The sequence below is a fragment of the Nestor notabilis genome, unplaced genomic scaffold (genome assembly GCF_000696875.1).
Source record: "Nestor notabilis isolate BGI_N333 unplaced genomic scaffold, ASM69687v1 scaffold4916, whole genome shotgun sequence".
NCBI classification, from domain to species: Eukaryota; Metazoa; Chordata; class Aves; order Psittaciformes; family Psittacidae; genus Nestor; species Nestor notabilis.
The window spans coordinates 17,692-26,435 of record NW_009933204.1 but is presented as its reverse complement, the minus strand read 5'-3'; positions in this window follow the sequence as shown (position 1 = coordinate 26,435).

Genomic DNA, 8,744 nt, shown 5'->3' with positions numbered 1-8,744 from the left:
CTTCCCCTAATAGGACAAATCTGCAATATTCTGACATCTTTAAAAAGGAAGATATCTGTGGCTAAGGCACTTAGCTTGGATACAAAAGAAGTCACTTGTAACTAAGTCTCCTAAGTTTCTCGTTCCAGCATTATTTATATTCTCAGTTAGCGATCCCTCAGTGTAAATGCTTGCATAAACAATGATGTCTTTTACCAGATCTCCCCTGGTCAAATGATGTTTTGCCCATATGTACCCCAGTTTTCTAAATGTTTGCTTAATGGTGCAAAAGATCCTAAAAGAAAACATACTATGAAACCAGGAAGAAGAAGGTGGCAAGGGCAATCTGGCCATGGTTTTATACTATGGCTGGAGCAAAATTGATCAAACTTTGAGTAAAAATATCACGTCCCATTTCTGTTAGTATCACCTGCTCTTGCTCTTGTTTGATTTCATACGCTGCTTCAATGAGCTATTTCTGCTTCTCGCCTGGTTTCACTGGAGGTTAATTCAACTAAAAGAAATGGCATAACATTGACCAGAACAAGATTCTAAGTTGAGCAAAGTCAGAGAAGAAGAAAGGCTGGAGAAAAGGTGAAGATACAGCAAAACAGAACAAATGAAAACTATTCTACTTGGGAATGAGCTGTTCTATGCAGTTTAGACATAAAAAAACCCCAAGAACCCAAACCATAACAGTGTATTTTATAACAGAATGGTGGGGGAAAACCAAAATAAGAACACACTATCAGGTTCTGAATACATATTTTATTTCTCTAATGGCATCTGTACCATCATTTATTAACTACGGATTAGACTTAGACTAAAGATGTTGTGTACTAAATACATGGGTTTTACTTGTTTTCTTTTTTGGTCATTAGCTATAAGTAGAATGGCCAATATTCTTCTCATTGCCAGTTACAATAAAGCAACAAGAAATGCGATTTAATTTAGTAAGAATTCTAAAATGTAACAATTTTACGTATCTCAGAGTGTCAATATGAACTGCAGAAGCTACACAAGTAGACAACAAATGTCATATTGTCTGACTGAAAGGCCTAGAGAAATAAAAGTAATAAATTAAATACTTCAAAATGAGAATTTTGTTGTCCTTTACAACTCATCAACACAATTATAGCATGGATAAATCACAGAGCTAGATATGGTTGCAATGAAGAAGTGTGCAGTTTAACAAAGAATGGGAGTCAATTAGAATAATGTTTCAAAAAAGCCAAGAATAATGTATTTGTTAAAAAGACTTAAAGGCAGCAATATGTAGTACACTTTATGCATATTGCAGTGCCAAAACAAACATGACCACATAAATACAAGACTAATTTGGAGAAGCAGTTTCTAGACTGTAATCCTGATGGCGAAACCTATGATTATGGGTTCAATCCTGCAATCCCCAGCAATTGTACTAGGTTTATTCAAGCCAGTAATTGAGTTGGGCATTCCCACATTCTGACTGTTGCTAAATTCTTCTGACTCACCACACATAAAATGGCTAAGCTAAATGTTTTATACTTTCTTCACAAGTCCATTGCTACCGCTTGTTCACTCCTCGTACTGGTAACAGCCGCTAACTCATTTCTAAAGAACCCATATCTGGTTGTATGTTGATTGTCGTATTTTTGTCCTCTCTAGCTATTTCCCTTTTACTTTGAGTCTTTCTCAAGGTTTTCTCTCACCCTAAACACCCTCTAAGATTATGGTGTCTATTCTTTCATCGGAACCACTTACAGTGGCCATAATGCGTCATACTATTGTTATCTTCCCGTTCTTGTTTTGTGTTTTTCATCTCCTTTCCTTCTTCCCCTGTAGAAAAAAACCCAACAAACAATCTATGAAAACACAGTTTTGATAAGAGAATCCTATCAAAACCAGCAGGCTTTAGCTGATATTTTTTGCATATGCTATAATTTAGTTGACCATTTATTTGATTCCTCAGGACTGATTTGTAACATTTTTCTTTTTGAAATTCTCAGTCACACCCAAAATGCCATAAATCTAAAAATTTTAAACTTGAAATGACTACATATGTCATCATGGTCAGGTCCCTGCATTTGTAGACACTGAGAAACACTATCATAACAAAAATTTCAAACACAAGCCAATAGAAGGGACTGATGATGTAAACTTTGTTCTAGGTCGCTTCTGTAAGGGAAAGAAAATTCAGAAGATAAAAAGAGATTTGAAAATGGTACTTGCTACAGAGAAAGAAAAAAACTCCCCGAACATCTGCCTTTACATGATATGTCCTGTAATGATTCTAGATGCATGAGAAAAATTTCAGGGAGTTGCTCTAATCAGCAAGGTAGAGTCTATGTCATCTGCACTTAATCCTCTGAAAATGAGGTGGTCTTCTTGTCTAGACTTGTGTGAAAGTCTGCCTTTCTCTCTTCTAAATACCTCCAAAGCATGATTCATCAAACCAAGATAAATACATTTGAAACAAATTAAATGGATCAAATTTTGGGAGTGTCGTCTTCTCCCCATTGACTAGTTTATTTATTTTGTTAGTCTAGATGACTAACTTGAAGAGAATACCTAAACATCAAAATACTAGTCGAAAGTGATACTGTTCTCATTGTTTCTAATGGTGAGTGAGCAAGTTTCAGGCACATTTGATTACAAAAATGGCTCTGAACCATGTGTTCTTGTCATACTGGTCATTCCATATTCACAAAATAATCTTACCAGTGCTACATACATAAAGCCATGTAAAGATATTTTGTTAGACATTAGGGAATTAAATAATCATCTGTAGGGTTTTTCTAACCAAGTGATGAAAGTGTACTTAACATAGACTGAGAAAGAAATAGAAAGTAAAATTTATCTTTGGATGAAGAGTAAAAAAATGCCAGCTACAATAAGAAGGTTTGACTCTAGATTTCTGCAGAAATAATAAGCTAAAAAGAGATTCTTCTATAAAGTCCTTTTTATTAGTAGCACTGCAGCTTGGGCTGCTCTGGAGAGGGTCCTCAAACAAAGAAATCGCTGGGCATTTGTACCCTTACAGTCTAAATTCCCCCATCTCTCATGCAACAGTTTGGACCAGTAGTAATATTAGAGTCTGGTGTCTTCCCATTCTTCATTGGGTCCTTTCATTGTCTCTAGGCAGGCCATTTATTTTCTTATCTCTAAGGTTGCAGGTTCTGTTAATGAATGTAGCTTCCTTATCTTTTGGTTTGAACCAGCTCTGGGACCTTCTTTTACTTGACTAGGTTAAAGTTCAGTGTATCTAAGTGAAAGTTCACAGCTTGTGACCTGAGGCTTCAGCAAATTTAGTTACTAATGCTAAACAAGTTCTGTATAAGCAGTATACCAACTCACACAGCATAGAAGATGAGGAGGAAAACTTAAAGCAGTCCTAAAAGGAAATAATCTTTAAAACTGGAAACAGCTTCATGCTGCAAAATTGAAATTCATGTTTGCTTCCCAAATTCTGACAGCTGTTTGTGGGAATATTTGTTACTGTGGTCTTATTTTCACTTTTTTTCACACCTTTTTTTCTCTAAAGGCCATGAAAGAGAGTAGAGTACTTTTCTTGACAAAGTTATGAATTTTTGTGACAAACTAACATGCTTTTTTTCTTTTTTTATATCAATAGTAATTAAGTGAGCAAACACGTAGCTTAAAACATTGTCTGATCATTTTTCTTCTGCGTGACTGTGTTTCACAGCACAGGTGGGTTGCTACAATTTTCTGAAATCAGATAGAAGTGATTGATTTTATTAAAAAACCCAAAACAATACACAGTCATATACCAGACAAAAACGCTGCGTGCATGTGATGTAAGGTAGTTTATCTGTGTAATGTTATCTCCAAGTGAGGGTTTACAGTCAGTTTGCTCAAGGACAGGTAAATTACTTTAAGAAGTTGAAGTCTCTAGAAGAATTTTCCTCACATTTTTTACTCCCTGCTGGGTAAATTTTAAAGTCCGCTCTTCTTGATGTTAAGTGCAAAGTAAGGTGGATGAGTGGCACCAAAAAATAACCAACCAGAAAGAAGTTTTTAAATATGAGCCATTAGGTTTTTACCTGACATATCAAAAAGTGGTTGCAAAAGTGTGGTGTTAGATGTAATGAAGTCCCATGACTTCTTCAGAGGGAAAAATTATGCTAGATACTTTTATTACGAATATTCTAAGTTTTTGTAGGTATTTTTTAGGTTAGACTTAGAATTATCAATAACTTTAGGTATTTTCATAACTTCAGGTAAATAAGGATTTAGTAGTTCACTGCTTTATTCAGGCAAGAGAAATCTGTTTTAAATCAGGAATGATTTTGCCTCATTGAATTTCAAGTAGCCAAGATTAAACTGCATTTCACAATTCTACAGTAAATCAGAATAGGGGAAGATGTCCTGCTATACAGGAATAAACTTATACTGGTTATTAGAATGCTTGATTTGGATGGTGCTCAAGAGAGGAAGTGCCTGTTAGAAAATATGCTTGAAAAGAGAGCCACTGAATCCCTCAAATTTATCTTTCTAACCTGCCGAGTTGAAGAAATAAGTTGGTAGTTTTTTGCATTTTCACTCCTCTTGCCCATTCATACCTAAGTGTGTTTAGGCGCTATTCTTGCTGTCTGACTTTAATTAAGAGTATATGGACAGTTTCAGAGCAAGAACAGGGAAGGATATTTGTATGACTAAGGGAGTACAGTTTGTTGTGTTTAGTATGGGTAAAGTATGTTACAGGCTTAAGAAGGTGAATCATAACAGCCAGCTCTACCAAAAAAGGACCTTTAGTCCCACTCTTAACTGTCTGGTAAAGACAGGTATGTTGTTTTCTGTCTCCGGAGACCCACTGCTAATGCAAATGTAATATATTGATAAGATGCGTAAGTCCTCTTTTGCTACTTGCATGAATATTTGTGAAGCTTGAAACCAGTCTGAAAATAAAAAATGCTAATGTAGAAAAAAAGAAATATCCAACTAATTCTAATGGAAGAAATATGCATGAAGAGTAACAGTTTCTATACAGTACAACATAGTGTAGCACTATACTTAGCTCTTGCATGTTGTACATAAATTTTCATTTGGAGATACTTTCAGACAAAGAAAGACTAAGAGGAGAAAACAGAAAATGCTTTCTTTCCCTTCAGCTCCTAAATGCAACTTAGTGCAGAATATCCATCACTGTTCAGAGCGGTGCATAAACCAGCTCCTTGGCTCTTTTTACTGTACTATAACTCATCTTTGCCAGGAATTGTCACCCCTGTAACAGCTTAAAGTTTTCCCTTGACTTCATTGTCACAAACAGTAGCCAGGGAAAATGATTTACTGCATCTGCAGAGGCAGCACCAGAGGAAGAGATCTCTGTCACTGTAGGGCTGTGATGAGCATGATGTGCTGATTTTGTAGCATGCCCTGCCAGCACTAAGGACCTGATCTCCTGAGCCCAGTTTGCTGCTGGAGTGGCTGCAGCACTACAAATGTTTTTTGGGAGTCTAGGGATAGTGATGCTGTTGTGGGAGTCCTTGATGAGCACTGAGTGTGCTTTTATGGATCCTGACCTGGGCTTTTTAGCAGTGTAGAAGTGTGAGTGTGTCTGGGGCATTACTGGTGAGCCCATTTATTAACTGTGACACTGACGTTTAACTTCATCAGTTTTATGCTCAGCCAGCCCTGACTGTCACTGACCCCCTTCCCCGGGTTCTACCCACACCCAACCCATACCCATAGCCCAGGACCTGCCCTGCTTGGCCATGGGCCTTGCCTAGCTGGCCCCTTCTGTGAACCTATGTCCCAGACTGGCCTCTGCTCATCCCCAGGAGGTGTCTGATGCCTGGAGTTTGGTCTGGTGCTGCCCTGCTCCTGGCTGAGGTCATGAGACAGGCCTAGGCTGCCAAGTTTTGCCTTGATGAACCCCCATGGACAGCCCCAACTCACAGGAGCCACTGGCCTTATGGTGCCTTGGTAATAATTCAGTAAGTACAGTCACAGAAAAATGATCAAGGAAATGCAAATATAGTTATTCCAATGATGCCCATGGATGGTAATGTGTGGACATCTTCATTCTCCATGTTCAGTGGAATGTGAAAACAGTTTCCCCTGTAATCCTGATGTTGCAAGTTAATCAGCTTAAGGCCTAACTATTATTTTAGGGTAAATCAAATGTGTACTTCTGCTGAGATTTGAGCCTTGGTCCATTGTTCTTTTCATTTGTAGAAAAGGGACTACTGCTACACCGGCAGTTTCTAGCAAACTGTAGGAGTTGTACCAGTCCCACATGTAAATTATTCTTCTTTGGCAATAGAAATATTCACTTATCAAATGTTTTTTGCAGTTACTAAATGACTCAAAAGATGATATTTTTAATGCTGAAATATACTCAAGAAATGCACAATAAAAATCCCTTATAACCGATATACTTAAGTTTAAATCTGGAAGGTCTCAGTGTGCTCTTCCTTTCAAAAGAACCACTCAGTATCACCAGTGCAATGTCAGGAAGTATTCTGGCAGTGTTCCTAGATTTCAATTTCTTCAATATTATATGTTCATATGTGTGTGTGTGTGTGTAAAAATTTAATCTGCCTTTTCCTTAAGATTCTGGCTGTATTTTTATTGTCCTGGCTCCTGGAAGGTGACAATCCCTGTGATGATATATTTACTAGAATGTCTGAGTTTGTGAATGTTGATATTAGAAGTGTAAACTTTAACTCCAGTGCAGATGAACTGATGAGTGAATAACTGTTAGGTAAGACTAGATCTGCACATGCAGTAGGATGTTATCACAGACAAGTTAATTTCTAGGGGCCTTCATACTTTCTTGAAAGGCTGAATACAGCAGTATTTCCGTAATGCAGGAACAAGTTGATTTTCTAAAGAAACTGAATTTAAAAATTCCATCTTGAAGCAAAACAGTTCACATTTTGAATATTGACAATTTAGTTGTTCCAAAACATTTAAATATGCATTTAAGTTTCAAGGAATAGAATTTAAAGGAAGTTACAAGCTTTTCAGAACTTAAACGAAGGTAAAGCTTCACATTATCTTACCAACTGGAAAAGCTGTCTTAATCATTAAAATATAGAATCATAGAATCATAGAACAGTTAGGGTTGGAAAGGACCTTAAGATCATCTAGTTCCAATGCCCCTGCCATGAGCAGGGACACCACACACTAAACTACGTCGCCCAAGGCTCTGTCCAGCCTGGCCTTGAACACCACCAGGGCTGGAGCATTCACAACTTCCTTGGGCAACCCATTCCGGTGCCTCACCACCCTCTCTGTGAAGAACTTCTTCCTTATATCTAACCTAAACTTCCCCTGTTTAAGTTTGAAGCCATTAAGCCATAAAATATGGAAAAGGGGAACTACAAACATTGTGAAGTTCTTCTCACTTGAGAAGAAGAACTTCAGCTAGAGGAACATATGGTTCTCTTGGGTGATGCTCACTTCTCAATTGGTACCTAAAGCCTTCCCTGGGTAGATTTAAGTTGCAGAGTTTACTTTGTTGTCTTTCCAGTCTGGCATGGACTTCAGCTTTGCTCCTTTACTCCTTGTCAACGACTTTATTTTTGGATGAAATTCCCCAACTAGGTGATGAGAGTGGCATACTTGAGTGTAGGTACTTCTGCAGCCTGGGGACAATTTCACTCTGGTCGGGTGCTGATATGTCACAATCTTTGTATCTGTAATGTCTGTGAAAATTACCCAACCTATTTCAAAAGACTGAAGTTGAGAAAATTACTTTAAAAAATTATATCAATAAGAAACTTAAAACATTATGCAGGCATCAATTTAGGAGCTTCTTCAGCAACTAGAGATTGCCTTTAAAAGTAAGTATCTTTTCGTCTGTTGTTTTTTCATAGATTATCTTCTCTCACTTTAGTATTGTCTATTTTCCTGATCTTGATTTATTGTTTGGATAAAAAAAAGAGCACTTTGAAAGATTTTCAGTGTCTGACAACAATGTCTGTTCACAATTATGCAAGCAACAATGAACCATCTGGGTTATTTGTGTGAGAGCATAATCATGCCTAGCTAGTAACAAGTTTGGGTGATATCCATGTGCTTTATACTTGAGATCATTACTCATGAATTTTGGACTTTGCTCACTTGACAGGAGCTAAAATTGTAGGCCTATTGTTTCTCATTACACATACAAAATGCCTATTTACATTACAATGGCCACTACAAGATGGTTGAAGTATTATTCCTTACAAGCCTGAGTAAGGTAGAAAGCATGCCTTAGCATAGAGTCCAACACTTACTCATTCTTAGTTATTTTAACAAAACTTTTTATACAAAGACAACACCATAAACTCAAACCAAGAAAAAGTTGTTCATTTTTGATGTTGTTGCAGTGGGTTTTTTTTTTTGTTGTTGTTTTCTAACCAAGCAAATAGAAGCAAAGAGAAGATGTAAACAGGAGCAAAGACCTTTGAATACCAGCCTGTTATTGACAGGAAATGGTATCAGTGTATGATCAGTGTGTGGTTCCAAGTGAGGAAGCAGCAAGAATTACCCCAAATTCACTTGAGGGATGTGATTCTTCATTTGAAACTGATCAGAAAAGTGGATGAGGAGCTGCTCCTGTAGTCAAGGATAGAATCTCAGGTTCCCAGGTTGGGAGGCAGCAGAAATGGTTCAAACTGTAGTGGAAGTGGATATAAGCAGCTCATTTTGCTATACAAGCCTGAACTGCCTAAATTATTGAATAAATTTATTCAATAACAAGCAATTGGATCAATCATACAAGTAAGGACACAGATTCTTTCTTTTTTTTTTTTTTTAATCAATCAAAACTTGTG